At 46.1% G+C, this 19,645-nt stretch overlaps 1 long non-coding RNA gene across 1 annotated transcript in view; it reads right to left on the reverse strand.

Annotated features, from left to right (window-relative positions):
• LOC123579995 overlaps nt 1-19,407 on the reverse strand; it is a 297,127-nt gene extending 277,720 nt beyond the window's left edge. The window contains exons 1-2 of the long non-coding RNA XR_006703059.1: nt 19,064-19,407; nt 18,292-18,431 (exon numbers count right to left, since the gene is read on the reverse strand). This is a non-coding gene — a long non-coding RNA (uncharacterized LOC123579995). The remainder of the gene's footprint in view (nt 1-18,291; nt 18,432-19,063) is intronic.
• Nucleotides 19,408-19,645: the final 238 nt, after the last annotated feature.

A 19,645-nucleotide genomic window follows, 5' to 3' on the forward strand; every position in this document is an offset into this window, starting at 1 on the left:
TTAAAAGTATACAAAGAACACTTTGTGCTATATATAAAGCAGAATTTGGTTCTAGGTCAAGATCATTATAATCGTGTTTTTTAACTACCCAACTTTCTGACAGGAGGCTAGAAAGTCATGTGGGATGTGAAACAATCCTTCACTGTGCTGGACCCTCTCTCACATGGCAGGATGTTGAGTAACCCTGGCCCTCACCCACTAATTCAACATAGACATCTCTGAGAGTGTTGTCAGGCTTGGAAGGGAAAAAGAAGGTTGCGATCCGTGAGCCAAGTTTTCAACAAATGAGGAAGGTGGCCAGGAAATCACAAAGACATGATCAGCGATATGCTGGTAAATATTTAATAACTAGCTCTGGTTGGTAGCCTTTGCCAATTTCCATGGTGTAAATACTCCCACCGTGGCCAGTTTCAAGCTACCAGCATGACATCATTGAATACAGAAGGTGGGAAAAGTTGCTCCCCATTAGCCCTGCGGAGCCAGTACAAGCCAGCTCCAACAAACCCTGGGATGGGTAGAGGTTGACACAGGCAAAGGGAATGAACCTCAAATGAACAGAAGGTTTGACATGAGGGAGTAGGAAAAACCATCTGAAAAAGATACATCAGTGAGTGAGATATCACCCACCTACCTTCCCAACCAAGAACGATATGGAGGAGACAGAGATAACACCTCCCCCTGACCAAGTGGTGACCTCGGGTATTCAACTGAGGTGAGAAAGGAAGAAAACAATTCTCAACGCTGGTAAAAAGCTAGCAGAATCTGTTTGCCGGGAAACAGAATTCTGGAAGAAAAAACTGTGGGGAGACTCTGAGGACAAGGTAGCAGACAGAGGGAGGCTGGGTAAGGAAATTTCCAGGCCAGAATACATTCTGGCTGTGACCACGGGTGACAGAGAGCCTGCTCGCATCCCAAACCAAAGATGACAGCCACCGAGGAGGCCGTATTTCAGCAAATTCATCTTGCACACAGTCATCAAATTATTATAATTTAGTTTCAGCAACTACAGTAGCTGCTCAAAAAACACATTACTACAGTAGAGCTCGGGAAAATATTTCGCACACACAGCAAACATGGCACATTTTGCCACTTCATTGACTTTGTAAAACTGAAAGATCTCCCCCTTTGTCTTGTATAGTTTCACTAATTACATCATTAGCAGAAGGCCATTTGACCGACATGGAGGAGATAAAATCTTTTTCTACACTTAAATGGAAATGTACGTTAAAATATAGAACTAGTCATGCCTATGTGATACAAAATCCACAGGAGACAAGAGAGTCAACGGATGATAGAGATGTCATCTTCAAAAAAAAAAAAAAAAGGCAAAAGAATTGACATCTTTTATGTACAATTGCTGTGATTATACAAACAATCCCCGTTTCTCAATCTTCGTAACGCAGACATTCTCTGATGAAGACAGAAAGGCGGGGTGAATGCAAAAGTTTCAGCATAAGAAGAAGGGCCTGAATAGAAAGGGATGGGGTAAGAGAGCAAATAAATGAAGGCAGAGTTCTTGACACTGGCCATGGGAGACATGAGGACACAACTAGAACACGGTCCCCAAAGGTCGATCTACTGGTAGTCAATGACAATGCATGAGGTGCCGGGCCTGAGGGTAGTAATGAATTCAAATTCCCTTGAGAGCGACAACCCCCGCCCCCTCCCCCCCCGCCACACACACACACACACACACACACACGATTAACCAACGCTCTACCTGACTGCCCAAAATTTCACTCTACACATATACGGGAACAAAGAGCCACATATGAGGCATTAAAAAAATCCTGTCTGGAAAACCTATGCATGGAGTTATATTAAGAGGACCTATAAGTTGGACCTACGCGTCTGCTCCAATTAGGGCCATCAGCATCAGCATTTAGTATCTGGAAATGTGACTCAACCAGCGCCAGTCAACTCTTTGACCAAGTTACACGTGGGGACTCAGCTATGGAGAGCCACGTGGGTCACCTAGCAAGAAGGCACCGGAAGAAGTTTAACAGGGGAACCCCAGGGGGCAGCATACAGACTTCGAAGTCAGACCCGAGCTTGAATTCTGACATCTCCTACCGCCTCGTAGCGTGAAACTGGGCAAGTCCATGAAGCTTTCTGAGCCCCGGTCTCCTCGTCGGTAAAATGGAGATTAAATAGTACCTACCTCCTAGAGTTAATACAGGGAGTAAACTAGACAACGCATTGACGTGGCTAACACGGTGACTGGCATCTATGTGGTGTGCAATAAATGTTGGTTAACAACCGCAATTATAATAGATATAAGACTGTTGTAAGACTTGTTTATGCTACGGAGAGACAAAGCTAAAATACGAGTCATGAAGACCAGAGGATGGGTTAACAAGCCAGAGGCTGATAGTCAATTCTAAACATTTCTTTGGTTAAGTAAACTTCATCTGTGCCTGAGGTACGTGTTTTCAAAACGTGTAACTCGGGGCGCCTGGGGGGCTCAGTCGGTTGAGCGTCCGGCTTCGGCTCAGGTCATGATCTCGCGGTCCGTGAGTTCGAGCCCCGCGTCGGGCTCTGTGCTGACAGCTCGGAGCCTGGAGCCTGTTTCGGATTCTGTGTGTCTCTCTCTGCTCCTTCCCTGCTCATGCTTTGTCTCTGTCTCTCAAAATAAATAAAGAAACATTAAAGAAACAAAAACAAAAAATGTGTAACTCAAGTGCTGACTACACATGTCCCAGGCACTGACCTAGGTGTTGGGAATACAGCGAATTCAAGAGATTAAAATCCTTGCCACCACACAGCTTGCGTTCCGGCGGGGAGAGGCAGACAATGAATAAAAAGAAATAGGACCATAGAACCACTGGATCCCAAAGCGTGGCCCATGGGTCAACCACGTTAGCGTCCCCTGGGCACGTTTTCAGAAATGCCACATCTGGGCCTTCCCTCCCGTCCTAACGAATCACGCACTCAGAAGGGGAAGCCCAGAAATGTGCGGTCTGAGAAACCTTCCGGGTGATTCTGACACAAGTCAAAGTTAGAGAATCACCGAGAAGCTGCCCTTCTCACAAACTGCCAGGGGGTGCTGACGTGCGATCTGAAGACCACACAAAACGACTGAGACAAAGAAGTCAGTGATGAGTGCTACGGACAAAACAGAGCAGGACAAAGGGTGTCATTAGCCGAGTTCCCGCAGAAGCAGACCCTGAGATGAGGGTTTTAAGTGTAAGCAGGTTGTTCGGGAGGGGGGAAGCACAGGAGGGGAGTGAGAAGGTGAGACTGTCAAGCGAAGGCGGCCAATATGGTTGTGAGCAAGTGGGACTCGTGGCCCGCTGGGCCCTCTGGGCCACTGTACACAGCATGCCTCAGTCGTCCTGCCCCAGAAGTGAAGGAGCCTACGGTACTTATCCACACCACTTCATCAGCCGCTGGCTATGGTTGCTCTCAGAGCTGTTAACTCCCCCAGAACGTCTGCCCTATCCCTCACAGAGAGGAAGAAAAATCCCTTAGGTCAAGAAAAGGTGGCTCTCGCATTAGGAAGCAGTTCCCAGAGGTCTAGGCATGTGGGGCAACAGGGAAGGCAGAGAGGAGCTCATGGAGAAAAAGCATCAGGGGGACAAAGCTCAGAAGGACAAGAGGGAGCAAGCCCAGCCTGTAACTGGGGATGTGGGGGGGGGGGGGGGGAAATTCCCGGGCAAAAGGAACAGTAAGAGCAAATGCCCTGAGGCAGGAACATGCAGAGCCTGTAAGAGAACAGTAAGGAGACCACTGTGTCTGGAGCAGAAGAGGGAGGGAAGGTGTTAGGAAGTGAGGTCATAGTCACAAAGGGAAGGCAGGTGGAGGGCCTCAGGGACCACTGCAAGGACTGAAGCCAGAGGGGAGAGGAAAGGCCACTGGAGGTTTTGAGTACAACACCTGACTTGGGTTCCAAAGGATTCGGGAGGCTGTTTGGATCTATATTATGAACATTCGGCAGATAGGCAGACAGGTGGACGGAGAGTTACAGAGACATGGAGGCAGGAAGACAGGGACACCAGGGAGGAGGCCACTATAAACTTGAGGCAGAAATGTCCATGGCTTGGACCAAGATATAGTGACGCCCTAACGATGTCATGAGCAGTCCATTTGCTCTGCTTTCTCTGTATTGGCTTCACAGTCCCAAGAGGAGGCAAAACTATCAGAAGCAATCCTAGGATTCCACACTCAACCAACAAAACAACCCCAGAAGAACGAGCAGTCTCTTCACCACTAGTTGGAGGGAGGACCCAGGACCGAACCTCTTTGGCCCCACTTGGGTTGCCCGGACAACTGTAAACTAACCTCTGCAGTCACGGTGATGGGGTGCCTGGACGGACCAAGTGGGTCACTTGCCCACTGCTGGAAACCAGAGGTAGGGATGGCCCCACACCAACCACATACTCTGGGAGAGTCGGGGAAGCAGTTTTCCCCAAGGAAGTCTGGGAGCAATGACACACGACACTCTCCAACGAGCCTTCCATAGTCATAGGCTTTCTAGCCGAACACGTGGCCACACGAAGTCCCTATTCCCCAGTCTTGCCTGCAGGTGGTTGGGGCCACGTGATTAACTAATGTGTCAACAGAAGTGATCATGTACAAGTAGCATATCGTGCCCTTAAAAGGAAGGGAGGGCCACCCCCTTTCTCCCTCCCTCCTGGCTGGAATACAGCCGCAACGATGGCGATCTCGGGTCCTGCAGACAATAGAGCATCATCGTAATAGAAAGCAATGGGACAGAAGGACCCAAGGTTCCCAACAGAGCAGGATCACCCTATCAGTTTGGGCTTTTATTTCTGTGAAGCCGAAATAAAATTCCGTTTTTTTAAGTTACCGTTTTGAGGGGCCTGGGCAAAGCAGACCATAATCCTAACTTATGCGGAGAGGGGGTTTTATTACCACAAGGGGGAATGGAGACGGAAAGGAAAAAAACAAACACCAAAACAGCGACGGTCTTCGTAGTCAACACACAGTAGGGCTGTTAATTCCAGGACTGTAACAGTCACCCATGGGGGGTTTTTTTCACAGAAATTTTGCAGGGCTGCTAGAATTCTAGCTCACCTAAGATCTATTGCTTCAATTTGTTCAAACAAAGCTCTGAGCCTTTCTCATTTACAAATGTAACCAACCTTGCTTAATCTCCGTGTTCTGTCTTCACTGTTGAACTTGTCAGCGCGGTCCTCGAGAACCCCTCTGAGATCCAAAAGACACCAAATCATCGGGTTAAACAGACCCCGTGCAGTCGGGGTGGAGCCCAACACATGCCCAGAATAGATCGTCTTCTACAAATCTGTTCGTTGGGTCTCTTCCTGAAAGATGTTACCCGAGGGCAAGAGAGAAGATTCTTGCTGCTCTGACGGGGCCGCAAAATGCACACAGGACACAAACAAATGTATTTTTGCCCAGCGATCGAGGAGGCAAGGATGGTCCTCAAACCCAGAGGAATAAAATTTTTATCTGTATTATCTACGGTGTAGATAAAACTGCCCTTTTCCTCACGAACATCATCCCAGCATGTTTGTTACTACATAGAAGTAAATGAAGACTCCATTTCTTTTTGTGATATTACTTAATATTACACCTTTTCATTCCATATTATATGGAATATTGTTACTGTGTGAATGGTGACAACTAACCTTTATTAAGCGCCCCCTAAGTGCTTCCAGTCCATTTTTTTGCACCATGTTTTCAAATTACCTTGTTAGGTGGGTATCATTAACACCATAATACGGATAAGAACACTGACCCGCGAAGAAGACAAATAACCAGGCAGGATCACTCATTCGAGGAGTGACTGGCCCAGAAATCAAAGCTAGAAAGTCAGCCTCTAGAGACTACGTCACCAAACAGTGTTATTTTCCTTGCCTCTTCGTCACCTATGGCGGACACAGAGACGTCCCACCCAGATTTCCCTTCACCGAAGGATTCGCCGCCCAGCTTCAGGAGTGCAGTCGCCAGAGAGCCAGAGAGCTGCTCCTTCAGGGTCTACGTGTGCAGAAAGCTGTCTCCTCGAGGTCATGCCCTGCCCGGGCAGCCCGCTAGCAGTGACCAAGCAAGGCGTTGCCATAAATCCCCGCCATTTTGGCCCAACACATGATTCTCCGAGGCACAACGCATGCTCCAGAGCTCCCCACACAGTTGGCCAGGTGTTTGTAAACTGACCTCACAACTCCACTACTCCTTCCGTCCAAACGTGCTTCCCACTCTCCCCTTAGCAGATGTTGCTTCCAAATAAACATCTCGAACCCTAAACTCTGTCTCAGCGCCTGTATCTGTCCCCTGTGCCACCAACTTTACTAACAGAGATGTCTACTGAATGAATGAATGAATGAACATGTGGATAGAAGATGAATACAGGGGCACCTGGGTGGCTCCGTCAGGTAGGATTCTGACACTTCTTGATTTCGGCGCAGGTCATGATCTCACGGTTTGCGGGAGCAAACTCCTCATCAGGCTCTGCACTGACAGAGCCTCTGCTCGCTCTCTCTCTCTCTCTCTCTCTCTCTGTCTCTTTCTAAGAAAAAATAAAGAAATGCAAGATGCAGGGAAACATAAGGTAAACATCAGTAGGGGAATAGAGAGCCCCTCCCCCCCAACACATGACTTGCGACTCTTTGATGATTTTACGCTACAGATTCAGAGTCTGCACGTGAAGATCTTACCAGTTTTAAGGAAACTACTGGACACCCTTCTATCAATCTCGTTTCTTTAAAGATAAGAACCAGGCTCAAGTGACTGTAAGTGTAATGTTGCAGAAGAATCCAGAACGCCAAGCCATTTCTCCTTATACCATTTAAATATTCAAATAAAACTTTGTACAGTTTACATTTTGCATTTCGATGCTAAGAATACAGACTCGTGTGTGTGTGTGTGTGTGTGTGTGTGTGTGTGAAGAGAGAGCACTCTGAACGTATCAAGACTTTTCTTTCTAAACACAGTCATCTTCACAAACAACTTTGACAATACACTTTCATTTTGTCAGAGTTGCTGGGGATGAAATTCGCTCAGCCATTAAAAGGTGGGAAAGTGTCCTGCTGCTGTGTATATGAGAGAAGGGCCACTGTTTTGTCATATGTCAGCCACCCATCAGTCGAGGCAGAGAAAGCGATTGGTACATGATGGGGTCGGCAAGAAGCCCTCCAAACCTTAATTATCGGAGTGCCCCCCAGTTTCACTGGGCTTGTCAGTGACTCCTGACAAGCTCAGAGGCAGATGAAAAGAGAGTACATCGCCAACTGGTTAATTAGCAGCAAGCAGCAAGCAACCCAAATTACAAGCCCAAGAAAATATGCCACCGACTTGTGTTTTGTACGTTGGATTTAAGCGACACACGCAAGGGGGAAATGGTGGCGTTTTCACGTTCCGAAAAGTATCTCAGTTGTTCTTGGGGATCCAGCCGGGAAAGCGGGTCACTCCTTTCTATGCCTCAAAGAGTTATGGAGAACCTACTTGCGTCTCTGGTCCTGAGGCCAAGAAGAGGAGTTGAGGGTGGCTGACCGATTGGCTCCTTCTTTCGCGCATTCCCTCGACAAACACGTATTGTTGTCTGCTGTCACCCACTAGAATCCGAGCACTCCGCTAGATCCCAGGTATGTGGTTATAGAAAAACGAAGGCACGTTCTGATGCAGGCGACAACACGGATGAACCTGGAAGGCGTTAACGCTCAACGAGATAAGCCAGTCGCAAAAGGGCAAATACTGTGTGATTCCACTCATAGGTGGCACCTAGAGCACTCAAATTCACAGGACGGGCGACAGAAGGGTGGTTGCCAGGGGCCGGGGGGGGGGGGGGGGGGGGGCGGGACACAGGAATGGGAGTTACTGTTTCAGGGGGCAGAGCCTCAGTGTGAGAAGATGAAAACACTCTGGGGGTAGACAGTGGTGACACTTGTACAACAGGTAACGGGCTTAATGCCACTGAACTGTATGCTTAAAAATGGTTCGCACAGCAGGGGCGCCTGGGTGGTTCCATCGGTTGAGCGTCCGACTCTTGATTTCAGTTCAGGCCATGATCCCAGGGTTGGGGGTTCGAGTCCCGCGTCGCGCTCCGTGGAGCCTGCTTGGGATTCTCTCTCTCCCTCTAACCCTCTCCCTCCCCCGCCGCCACCGTCTCTCTCTCTCTAAAAAATAAATAAATAATTTTTTTTAATGGCTAACATGGTAAATTTGATGTTACAGATATTTTACCACACGTTTAAATTTTTTTTTTAAGAATAACAATTAAAACAAGAGAGAGAAAAAAGGAAAAGACAAAAAAAAAAAAAAACACCCAAAGGCAGGATTCCTGCTCTGAGAGAAATGACAGCCCGGTGGGAAGACAGACATGAAATAAAGTGAAAAATTAATATACAACTATGCATAGACTTGTTATGAAGGAGAACGGGTCCCTCCCACCAGGGTCAATGTGCCGAATTCTCCTAAATGCAGAAACCACCTCGATTATTTGCTTTATTAAAGCATTCCTCGCTTCACAAGCAGATCTCTCTGAACATGGAACCCCTGAGTACGTCGAAGGTTTACAGATAAATCATTCACCACATAGCTAAGGCCCACAGGCAGAGAATTGTCAAGATAAAGTGTTATGAGGCTGTGCCAATTGAAGATCAATCAGAAATTACAATAAGCATCTTGGTAATTACAACAGAAACTAGTGGGGAAAAAATGATCCGACTCGTAAAAGTTGACTATATACCCAGCCTTACACACTTACCCCTATAAAATGCTGCAATGAAAAAATCCATACGATGCTGCCTGGTTTGCATATTTAATAGATTCAGTGATTGCCTGTGAGCGAAATATTCCATATTTACTTGTCCAATATCCCTGCTCCTGCTGATTATGTGAGCACTGGTGTTTTTCAAAATATAAAAACAGCATGTCACTTCATACACACTGCTATTGTGCAAAGGGTTTAAACTTTTGTGCCTTTGTTTAAAAAAAAAAAAAATCCTGAGCAAAGGCTTCTCATTAAAATGTAGAGAAGATAAGCATCCAAAAATTTAACTTGGAACTTGCATTGAGAGAAAAAAAAAAGGAAAAAACTACACAAAGCCTTTGGATTGAACATCGTGCTTTTATCCTCTGACAACGTGGCAAACTTTCAGCATTTCCTGGAATATTTTCCAGCTCCTTTAAACACCTGAAGGGTTTCTTGCGTGTTGGGCTGGTTGGCAGGGAGGGTGTGAGCAAAGAGAAAATAGAACAGAAGAGAGGGGAAAAAAAAAAAAAGGGAAAGGGTACCTTTCGGATTCACCCACCAAATAATCACATCCCTTAACAGTGACTTTATCGGGTCTAAAGCAAAGAAAATGCTGCCAGGGTAATTAACAATTCTGGTTTTAAAAAACTGAAGGTGATTATCTGAAAGGCAGGCCACTCGTTAAATTAAAGATGATATCTAAGGCATTTACAGCAATATAGATTACAGCCACCGATATTACACATACATATAGAGGTCAGGGGTCCTCTCCCAACTGTCCAGAAGAGGCAGGCAGGTACAACAATGCCTGGGTGGGGACAGAAGTGAACTGGAGAGACCATAAAATGAGTGGATGTTTCTCTGCCGACTGTGGCCAGAAAAATATGGCCCTGTGTGGCCAGAGCCTCCAAATCTCAGAAGCCAGGAATCTGAATCTTTACATAAAACTTTCCATTTTGGGGGCTCCTGGGTGGCTCAGTCGGTTAAGCGTCTGACTTCGGCTTAGGTCACATCTCCTGGTTCGTGAGTTTGAGCCCCGTGTCGGGCTCTGTGCTGACAGCTCAGAGCCTGGAGCCTGCTGCGGATTCTGTCTCCCTCTCTCTGTCTCTCTCTCTCTCAAAAATAAATAAATATTTTAAAAAATTTAATAACATTTTTTCCACTTTTATTTGTGGACACATATGCAATTTGTAAATATACATAACTTTATAATTGCTACACAGGCCAATTAAAATAGATCTGCAAGCTGAATTTACTGGGGGTCACCTATTTTGACCTATGTCCTGGTTCTTCCCAGTTCCCAAACATTGTGGCGGGAGAATATTCTGGCCGCTCGGCCCCACCAAGGCGTGTGCAGGCAGGTCCCACGTGGAGAACAGAAGCAGCCCTGAGTCCTCGTGAGAGACCATCTCACCATGCAAGGCCTTGGGGAATGCTCTGCTAGGCAAGAGATTTCATAACCTTGACCTTGGATGCCCTTGGTGACGTCAAGGAACAGCCCTTCAGTGAGAAGCATGCCCTTTCTTCGAGTCGTGGCTTGCAGACCAGCCAGCAAGAGTTCCCTCCACACCTCAGACACAGGCAGAACACGGTCTGGGTTGTGCATAAATACCTCTCCATTTCTTCCTTGCTCTCCCCAGCCCCGTACTAAAACCCAGGAAACTTGTGCCTAGGCTCCTTTCCAGAAGTCACGAATGGCTTTCTGCGTGAAGACTTGGGTCCGTGAAGACAAGAAGAGAATTACGAACAAAATTTCAACATCTATCTCTGGCAAAGAAGTAAAGGGAGCTCCTCTAGCTAGTTCTTGCCCCAGTCTCAAATGGACACATTCTTTTTGTCATTCCCCCAAATAACTACCTAGTCAAGGAGGGTAGGAGAGATAGCTGATGTACTACAGATACTTTTTTATTAATTTTTTTTTTAATGTTTTTATTTATTTTTGAAGGAGAGAGAGAGAGCATGAGCAGGGGAGGGGCAGAGAGAAGGAGACACAGAATCGGAAGCAGGCTCCAGGCTCGGAGGCATCAGCACAGAGCCCGACATGGGGCTCGAACCCACGAACTGTGAGACCATGACCTGCGCTGAAGCCGGACGCTCAACCGACAGAGCCACCCAGGCGCCCCTCTACAGATATGTTTTTAGAAGCCAAACAAAACAAAACAAAACTTCCCTTTGATACGCCCAACTCTTCCCAGCTCTAGTCCCAGATTCCCAAACCAGCAGGTCTCGGGGAGAATCTGCCCTTGAAATGGGTTCATTGGACTGGTATGGGTTTATGTGCCATTTTGTTTCTAATGTTTCTAATTTAGCGATATGCCCCACTCCTCCCACTTGACTTAAACCCAACTTTTTTTTTTAGGAAGAGGAGAAATGTGGACACTCTTCTACTCAAATAATGTCTGCCCGTCAGCTGACCCACTTCTCAAAAACAAGAGGTATCCGTGACAGTATAAATAAAGACGTGGAACACGATGGGAGGGCGAACACCAAATTCTTTTACCTGTCCCCCCCAAAACAGGCCCATGCCCCGTGATTTTTGTCCCTTTCGGTAAATGGCAACTTCATCCTTCTCATTGTTTGGAACGTGGTGCCGTCCATGACTTCTTTCTCTCAGGGTTCACCGCGCAATCAACAGCAAATTCTGTTCGCTCTACTTGGAAACATATCATAAGTCTACCCCCTTCTCACCATTTCACTGCCACAGTGCTGCTACTCCCAGCCACCACGATACCTGACCTGATTTTCTACTTCTGCCTTACGCCCCTCAATGGTCTACATTTTACCCAGTTTTCAGACGAATCCTATGAAAACCAAATTGCTGGGGCACCTGGGTGGCTCAGTAGGTTAAGCGTTTGACTCTTGATCTCAGCTCAGGTCATGATATCACGGTTCATGAGTTTGGGTCCCTCATCCAGCTCTGCACAGACATCATGGAACCTACTTGCAATTCTGTCTCTCCCTCTCTCTGTCCCTTCTCCCTTGCTCTCTCTCTCTCTCTCTCTCTTTCTCAAAATTAGTAAATACATGTTTCAGATTCTGTGTCTCCCTCTCTCTGACCCACCCCTGTTCATGCTCTGTCTCTCTCTGTCTCAAAAATCAGTAAACGTTAAAAAATTTTTTTTTTTTGGGGGCGCCTGGGTGGCGCAGTCGGTTAAGCGTCCGACTTCGGCCGGGTCACGATCTCGCGGTCCGTGAGTTCGAGCCCCGCATCAGGCTCTGGGCTGATGGCTCAGAGCCTGGAGCCTGCTTCCGCTTCTGTGTCTCCCTCTCTCTCTGCCCCTCCCCCGTTCATGCTCTGTCTCTCTCTGTCCCAAAAAAAATAAATAAACGTTGAAAAAAAATTAAAAAAAAAAAAAATTTTTTTTTTAAATTAGTAAATACACTTAAAAAAGAAAAGAAAAAAAAAAAAAAACAATTGCTACCACGGCCTCCTTTTCTTCAACACTTTCCAATGACTCCCATCTCACTCAGAGTAAAAGCCTACATCCTTGCAATGGCCCACCAGGTTTCCTGTTCTCCCCCTCGTTCACTTGAATCTAGCACCCTGATATCCTTGCTTTTCTTCCAACATGCCGCACACATGCCCATTCCAGAGTTTTCTCCCCTCGCTGCTCTTCTGCCTGGACTGCTCTTCCTGGAGAGCCCACTGGCTTGCTGTCACTTCACATCTGGGCTCAGGGATGCCCTTATCACTGAGGCCTTCTCTGAAATTCTCACATAAGAGAGAAACCCAAGCTCCACGGATTCCCCTCCAGTCTTTACCCTGGTTCGTCCAACTCCACAGCACTTTCCACAATCTGACAAACCACAGTTAGTTCTTTTCAGATTCCCTCTAGCGGAGGTGAGGGTCAGAATTTTATTTTGTCCGTTATTTTACCATCAACTCTTACAAAGTGCCAAGCACATATTGAGTTAAGTACGCAACGTGTGTGTGTGTGTACAAATATTGGAATCAGACGAATCTGCATTTAAATTCCAACTCCGGTACTTATTAGCCGTGTGACCCTGGAGGGGTCACATTACCTCTCTGAACCTGTTAAGCGTGACAATAATCTTCTCCCTGCAAGGTATAGAGGTAATGCACTCTAAGTGCCCACCTTGATCAATGGAAGCTGTTATCATCACAGACACTGCGTAATTCCCACCTCTCTGACATCTCTGTTCACCCAGAGCCAGCCACACTAGCCTGAGCGCTCTGGCTAAAACACACCAGGAGAGTTCCCACGTGACCTGTGCACCTGGCGCTCCACTTGCGGGCAACACCGGTCCCCGGGTGTGCGCATCACAAGCTTCTTCTCATCACTCAGGTTGCAGCCATGATGGGACCACCTTGCAGAAGATGTCCCTCGCCACCCTGCCTCAAGTGCCCCGTCGGCGACACCCAATTACAGCATCAGGGTGTTTCCTCGACAGATTTCACACCCTGTTATTCGTTCGATTGCTCGCCCTTTGCGATGGCTGCCCCCACGAGGAGACAAGCTCATCAGTCATGTTCACCGGCACTTCCGTAACACCTGGCATGTAATACACACTTAATAAATATCCGTTGGATCCACACGTGAGAGACTTAATGGCGGAAACACGCACAGAGAACGATGCATGTGCGTAACAATGCGTTTTTATGATCGGCAGGTTAGAATCTTAGTGCCGTATGGATTGAGAATCAGGCCGTGAAGGAAGAGGGAAAAGCAAAATATGGCAAGGCACTTTTGAAGGATTCTACAGCCCAAAGAAAGAAACCTGGAAAAACAAAAACAAAAAAAAAAATTTGAAAGAGTAAAGCTAGCGTGTCGTTCGAAGAAGATAACTAAAATTGACACATCGTCAGTCTTACCCAGATGACACCAAAGACCTGGGAAACGAAGGAATCATAGCTGGAATCATGGAATTCCTTAGGAAACTAAGGAATTGGCTGGAATCGTAGCTGTAGTATTTACAGAGGACTGGCAGAGGAGGCAAGCTAGGGACCCTCCCCTCCCATCTGTGTCTGAGGCGGACGCAGCAAAGCATGGGTAGTTGGGGAGTAATTAAGGCTGGATAATTCCGGGCCAGCTCATCTTCATTCCGCTCCTGCGTGGAGACAGTTGTGCCCTTTGGGCATAGATATTGAAATGCCTCCTCCCCTCTGGGATTCAAAACAGAAATGAAAAACATCCCTCTAAAAAAGGTCACGACTCAGGTTTGGGAGATTTACCAGCGCCACCCGGAAGCAGACGTCAAAAAAATAAAAATACCGCTTCGGTGTCTGTGACCGCTTGACATATCCCTGAGTGTCTAAATGGAATCTGCAGCACGGTAAGACAGTGACATGGCCAACGTGGCAGGAGGGGACACGGCCAAACTCAGTCACGCAGAGTTCAAGGAGCTGCTTTCACTTCAAAAGTTGTTTCAGAGATGCTATTTACCATCACTTGGAAGAATGGGGAGTGAAACATCAGCGTGTTGCCTATGATCAGGTGCCTAAGCATATAGAAAGTACGAGGCAAACTGGCAAGTTTTGTCTTTACACTTGTGCAAATTCAAGGCAGATACTGAAGGTGAATATCCCGTTCAGGACAATCAGCGAAAATTCATTTCTTTCTTTCCGTTAGTGTTCCCTATAACTCACTCTGATCATGGTGTATAGGCAGCAAGAAATGCCTGTAAAAAAGGGCTTTTAAACTCTTAGTTGTTTGCAGAATATTAGTAACACTGTAAAAAGTTTATGTTAATTAATGCTGCATTTTAATAGATTTCCTGGAAGTTTGTAACTGCATACTATAAAGGCTTTCAAGATAATGTATTATACTGTGGTTATCATAAACTCCAAAGCAGTTCAAATATTCCTTTTATGTCTCAATAACTTTCCCCCAAAAGTTACAGTATTTAAAAGATTCAAATGCAGAAATAAAAAGAAAAATTTTCCCCACCAGGGGATATTTTAAATTTTTATTTCTCTCATCACGATCAATCTCATTTCTCGGCAACACTGTATTTCAGCTCCCTTGTTAAGTGAAGAGCCATCTGCAAGTTCCAACAGCTCTATGAGGATGGAATGTCCCCCACCTACGGCGGGACAGGTTTTCCAGAGGTCAGGCAGGTCAGACACCTCACAACATCCCTGTTCTTCCATTCTGGGACTTTCTATTGATGGGCACCCCTCGTCACTGTTTCTCTCTCTGAGTTTGGGCACAAAGACTCCTTGTCCAGAGAAGCACCACTTTTCACGTTCAGCAGTCAGACCAAAGGGAGCATTTTATTGTAAGAGTTTCAAGAGAGATCAGACCCAAATTACACTTCCACACGTGGGTTGGGGATCCTGAACTGAACCCCCAAATGCAAGACCTTTGAGGATTTTTGCAGGCAAAGGAAATGTTTGTCTCTCTTCCACTCTGAAGGCTTGGAACACCTCATTCCGATCAATACGAATCGCCATTTCTCATGAAGGTAAACAATAGAGATTTTCTTGTGACTTTCAAAACAGAAAAATAGTAAGCATTGCCAAAGATAGAGGTTTTTGTTTTTTTTTTTTTTAAGAATGCAAACAACTTGAATAGTGGCAGCAGTGGGCACGCTTTGGAACAGAAAGCTGAAATTAGTTACACAAATGAGGTTCCATTTCACTCTCTTGTAAGGTGAATGAATTATCAACAAGACCACCATAAATCCGATTGGACCCTCTGAAAAATATACAATGCCAATACACACACAAATATCTCACCTTCCTCCTGCCAAATTATACATCCAGTATTATGAGTGCTTTGCGGCTCTCAACGAAGGCCTTGGAAGCGATGTATCTCTTACTTTACTCCGTTCCCTAAGTCCCTGTTATAAAACATTTGTCATCTGGGCTCTGCATCCAACAGCATCTGCATTATATTATGTTTAATCTCAACTCCAGGAAAGGAATACATTTCCTGAACTTCTGAGCACTAGTATGATTTTTCCATCAAAATTCTAAGCCCTCACGGTGACCTTAATCAAAGATTCTTGCTAGAATCTCAAACTGACCAAAATACATACATATATGTATTTAAGTGTGTGTGCGGCATACACGCGCACCAACTCTGCTAGTTAATAAAGCCAAAAAGTGAACAATCCAAGGTTGCAAGTATTGAAGAGAATCAACAACGGCCAAAAACTCACGCAACGTGGGCGGGAACCACCGGCATCAAGTATGGGTGACCGACTGACCCTCGTAGTTCGCCTGGGAGGCGAGGGTTCCCACGACCCGTGATGTTCAATTCAGAAACCAGGACAGTTCTGGGCAAAGTACACAGCCGGTCACTCTAAACACTGTATGATGAAATTGGCAATGGAGTTTTTTTAAAAGGTCAAAAAAGCTCCACGTTCCTCTTAGAACCTATGCTACCAGGAGGGGGGAAAATGTATGCTTTGCGATAATCAATCCTTTATTGTTATTCTGGAATGCTTATCTCCAGTATAAACCCCCTTAGACCACTCAGTTTTCCCTCCCTCCCTTCTTCTCTCTCTCTCTCTCTCTCTCTCCCTGTATTTCTCACAAAAAAAGTCAAATTTTACAAATACCACTTTGCACGATACGTTAGAGACTTCATCTAAATATTTGTCAATAACGCTCTTCCCGCCCCCCCCCCGTCCCGCCTCTCACCCCCCAATCGTGTAAATACCATTTGCTAATTGAAAGCACATGTCTCATTTTGTGCCTCAGCTGAGCTCTCAGTTATGGGGGCCGTCCTGTGTGAGTCGCTCATGCATGGTCCTCAAGGAAGAGCCAAAAGATGGAAGGGGAATACAGCCCGAGGAAAAAGTCTATAAAGATTTCTCGCTTTCCTAATCCCTTTTCTCTAATGTTTCTTTGTAAATTTGTCAGATGGGAATGAAATTGGCTCATAACTCTCCAGACGTGAAGAGCATCTCTGAAGAAAATTACGTACTTGTCAAAGCAAGGGGGGATTTATGTTGGTGTTCCTGAGATGTGATTTTATTCCATCTATTTCCTTTGTGCACATCAGAGCAACTAGAGAGACAAAAAAACAACGCGTTTATGGATATTTTTTTCACTCTGGTGCATTTTTTGCTTCTATTTTTCCCTTTTGTTTTCTTATTCCCCCCCCCCCACCTTCATCTATGTTTATTGCCAGTGACAGTAAACTCCCATACAACAATCCTGTGATGATAGTAGCAATGATTTCCACCAGTATAAGGCAGTTCAAACAGGCACAAAGATGATTTCCCCATGGACAGTTCCGGAAGGTGCCGGTTACATTTTTGAGTCCTACCCGACGCTGGCCAGGGACGATCTGGGTACAACAGTCTTGTTAATGTTCCTTCCAGGCAGTGGCATGCTTCCTGAAATTAAATTCTTTTCCCTGGACTGCAGGTTATGGCTTGCACTCCCTGACTTTTGTTTTTTGAAGTTACAAGCTGCAGAGCCTTGCTGGCTTGCTGGGTCCTCTGTAAATGACACACAGTCAACCAGCAGGGAATGTCAAGGCAGGTGTGCCTGGGTTCAGATCCCAGCTCTGCAAGTAGCTGGCCGGGCAAAACGCTCACTTTTCGGGAGCCTGTGAGATTTTCTCAGTCACTCAGTAGGAACGCCTACTTCGTGGGACCTTCGTAAGGATAAAAGGAGAAAGTTTCCAGGCAGGGAGAAGCTGGGTAGCTCTGCAGTAGGGCCTCTGAACCTTTTTTTTTTTTTTTTTAAGATTTATTTCTAAGAGAGCGCAAGCAGGAAGGGGCAGGGGGCAGAGGGCGGGAGGAAGAAGCCCCAAAGCAGGCTCTGTCCTGCCAGCACAGAGCCGGATGGCAAGCTTGAACTCACGAGCCGTGAGATCATGACCCCTGTGGAAGTCGGATGCCCAGCCAACTGAGCCACCAGGGAACCCTGGGAATCTGAACCTTTGAGTCAGACAGCCTGTGTTATATTCCAGCTCCTCCACTTCCTGGCCACGTGACCTTGGCCAAATTACTCAACCACTCTGACGCCTCAGTTTCTCCACCTGTGAAGTGGGCGTGGTAATAACACTGCCTCCCAGAGCTGTGATGAGGCGCAGACAAGTCAACAGAACACTTACGAGTCCGTCTGGCATTTTGTAGCTGTTTGCTGTTTCATTATAACATACGCCAGGGGCCTGGCACAAAGTAGTTGTTCAATAAATATCTTCCCTTGTCCTCCTCTCCGTAAACTCCCTAACTTGAAAGCCTGTTTTCATTCACTGCGTTTCTTCAACACCCTGCACGAGGCCTAACTCACCGCAGGTGTTCAAGAAATGGGGGCATTCATTACTGTCAAGAGGCCTGCTCATTGATGACGTCCTATATATATATATTTTCCCTTTTTGCCTTGCAATACTTTTTAAATATTGAGAATAAGGACAAGATTCTTCTCTCAATGTTCAAGCGCACCAAAAATGGTTCACTGAAAACTGAGTAAAATATTTTAGGGAAAGGGATGTATAAGGCACAATGCAGCATATTTTCAAACAAGCCAGGATTCTACAGGGGAACCGTAAGAGGTATTTCAAATCTTCCTGGAAGTTGATTCCCACTAACTAAAAAGTAAGACAAATACAAGATGGATGTTTTAGGGGCTAGTAAGATTTTTCCAGAGGAGTTCCTCGAGGAAACATTAACTGGGAATCAGGGTAATTACCTACCTTATGTAAGTAATGGCTAAGGAACTCCAGAGCTCCGGCGACCGGCTGATGGGACTTCTCCTCCGGGAATAACCACACTCTGTGGGAGAGAAGCTACGTCCGCGCTCCTCCGCCTTCAAAGTTTCGCCCCCCCGGCACATCTGAAATTCAGCCAGAGCACAGAGGTTGGAAACACACAAGGGGAAGTTCTCACCGGACCCCAGGCCTTACACCTGGAGAATCTTAACAATAAATCACTGGTCTTGCGCATGCTCTAATTAACCTAGCACACACGAAATTCAGTAATTTCAGAACGCAGTGAGCCTGGTTAAGTGTTTTAGGGAATAGTTCCATGCCTTCAACATGCCAACTAAGGGGAAAGCGGGTCTCCCAAAGATTGGGACGCAAATGTAATTCTGTTTTCCTTCTGTTAGATAATGTTCAACCATTAAAGTAATTATAAGGCTTCAGGGAAGCCCGGCCTTCCCCCCTCCCAACCCCCAAGTCTATTTCCTCTGCTCTTCTGATCAGAACATGCATTGTTTATTACCCCCTCGTTTACCAGCCCCCAAATATCATTACAACGTCTGTGCCGTGATATATGTATGGTTGTTACCCTTTTAATGGATAAAAAAAGATTTAAGTACTTCATTCTGTTGCATTTTGACAGCTGTTAGCCATCATTTTTCCATTCACCTGCATTTAGCAATCCCATAAAGGAAGGCAATCTCAGAAGGAACACGCGCCGGGCACTGCAAGGTGATAATTCTGTATCACTCCGGCCTATAAATACCTGCCAAGCTTTTGCTGAGTCAGCAGTCTGTGACAGAGTGGTGGCCATGCCCTTTTATCTGTGTGAGTGTCTCACAGCAATTGGACCACCAGCCCCTGCAGTGAAAATCCATAGTATCGATCAGGCCATTTCTCCACTGTAATTCTTTTGTAGGAAATCCCTGATGACAAATTTTATCTGCACCACTTTTTGATCGCTGGTTTGATGTAAAGGATCTCCAAGGGCAGAGTTAAGCGCTGGGCCGTTCCACGTTATCAAGCAGCCGTTTTATTTACTGAAACTACAATTGTGGTCACACACACGCACAAAGAGAGAGAGAGAGAGAGAGAAACACAGAGTCCCAGCAGGAAAAAAAAAAAAAAAAAAAAAAAAGATGGAACCAAATAATATTTCAAAGGGAACAGAAGGCACAAGGTGCTGGGGGAGGGGTGTATCAGGAACGCGGTCAAACACGGGTGGTCAAAGCTGTTCCCTTCTGCAACCACGTAAATAGTGGAAATGGTGTTTTGATAATGATGTTGAGGTGATAAAAGGCTGTGTATGGAAACTGAGTTGGTCTGTTTTTCTCCCCGAGCCGCCGGT

This window comes from Leopardus geoffroyi, chromosome A3 (assembly GCF_018350155.1).
Source record: "Leopardus geoffroyi isolate Oge1 chromosome A3, O.geoffroyi_Oge1_pat1.0, whole genome shotgun sequence".
Classification (NCBI taxonomy): domain Eukaryota; kingdom Metazoa; phylum Chordata; class Mammalia; order Carnivora; family Felidae; genus Leopardus; species Leopardus geoffroyi.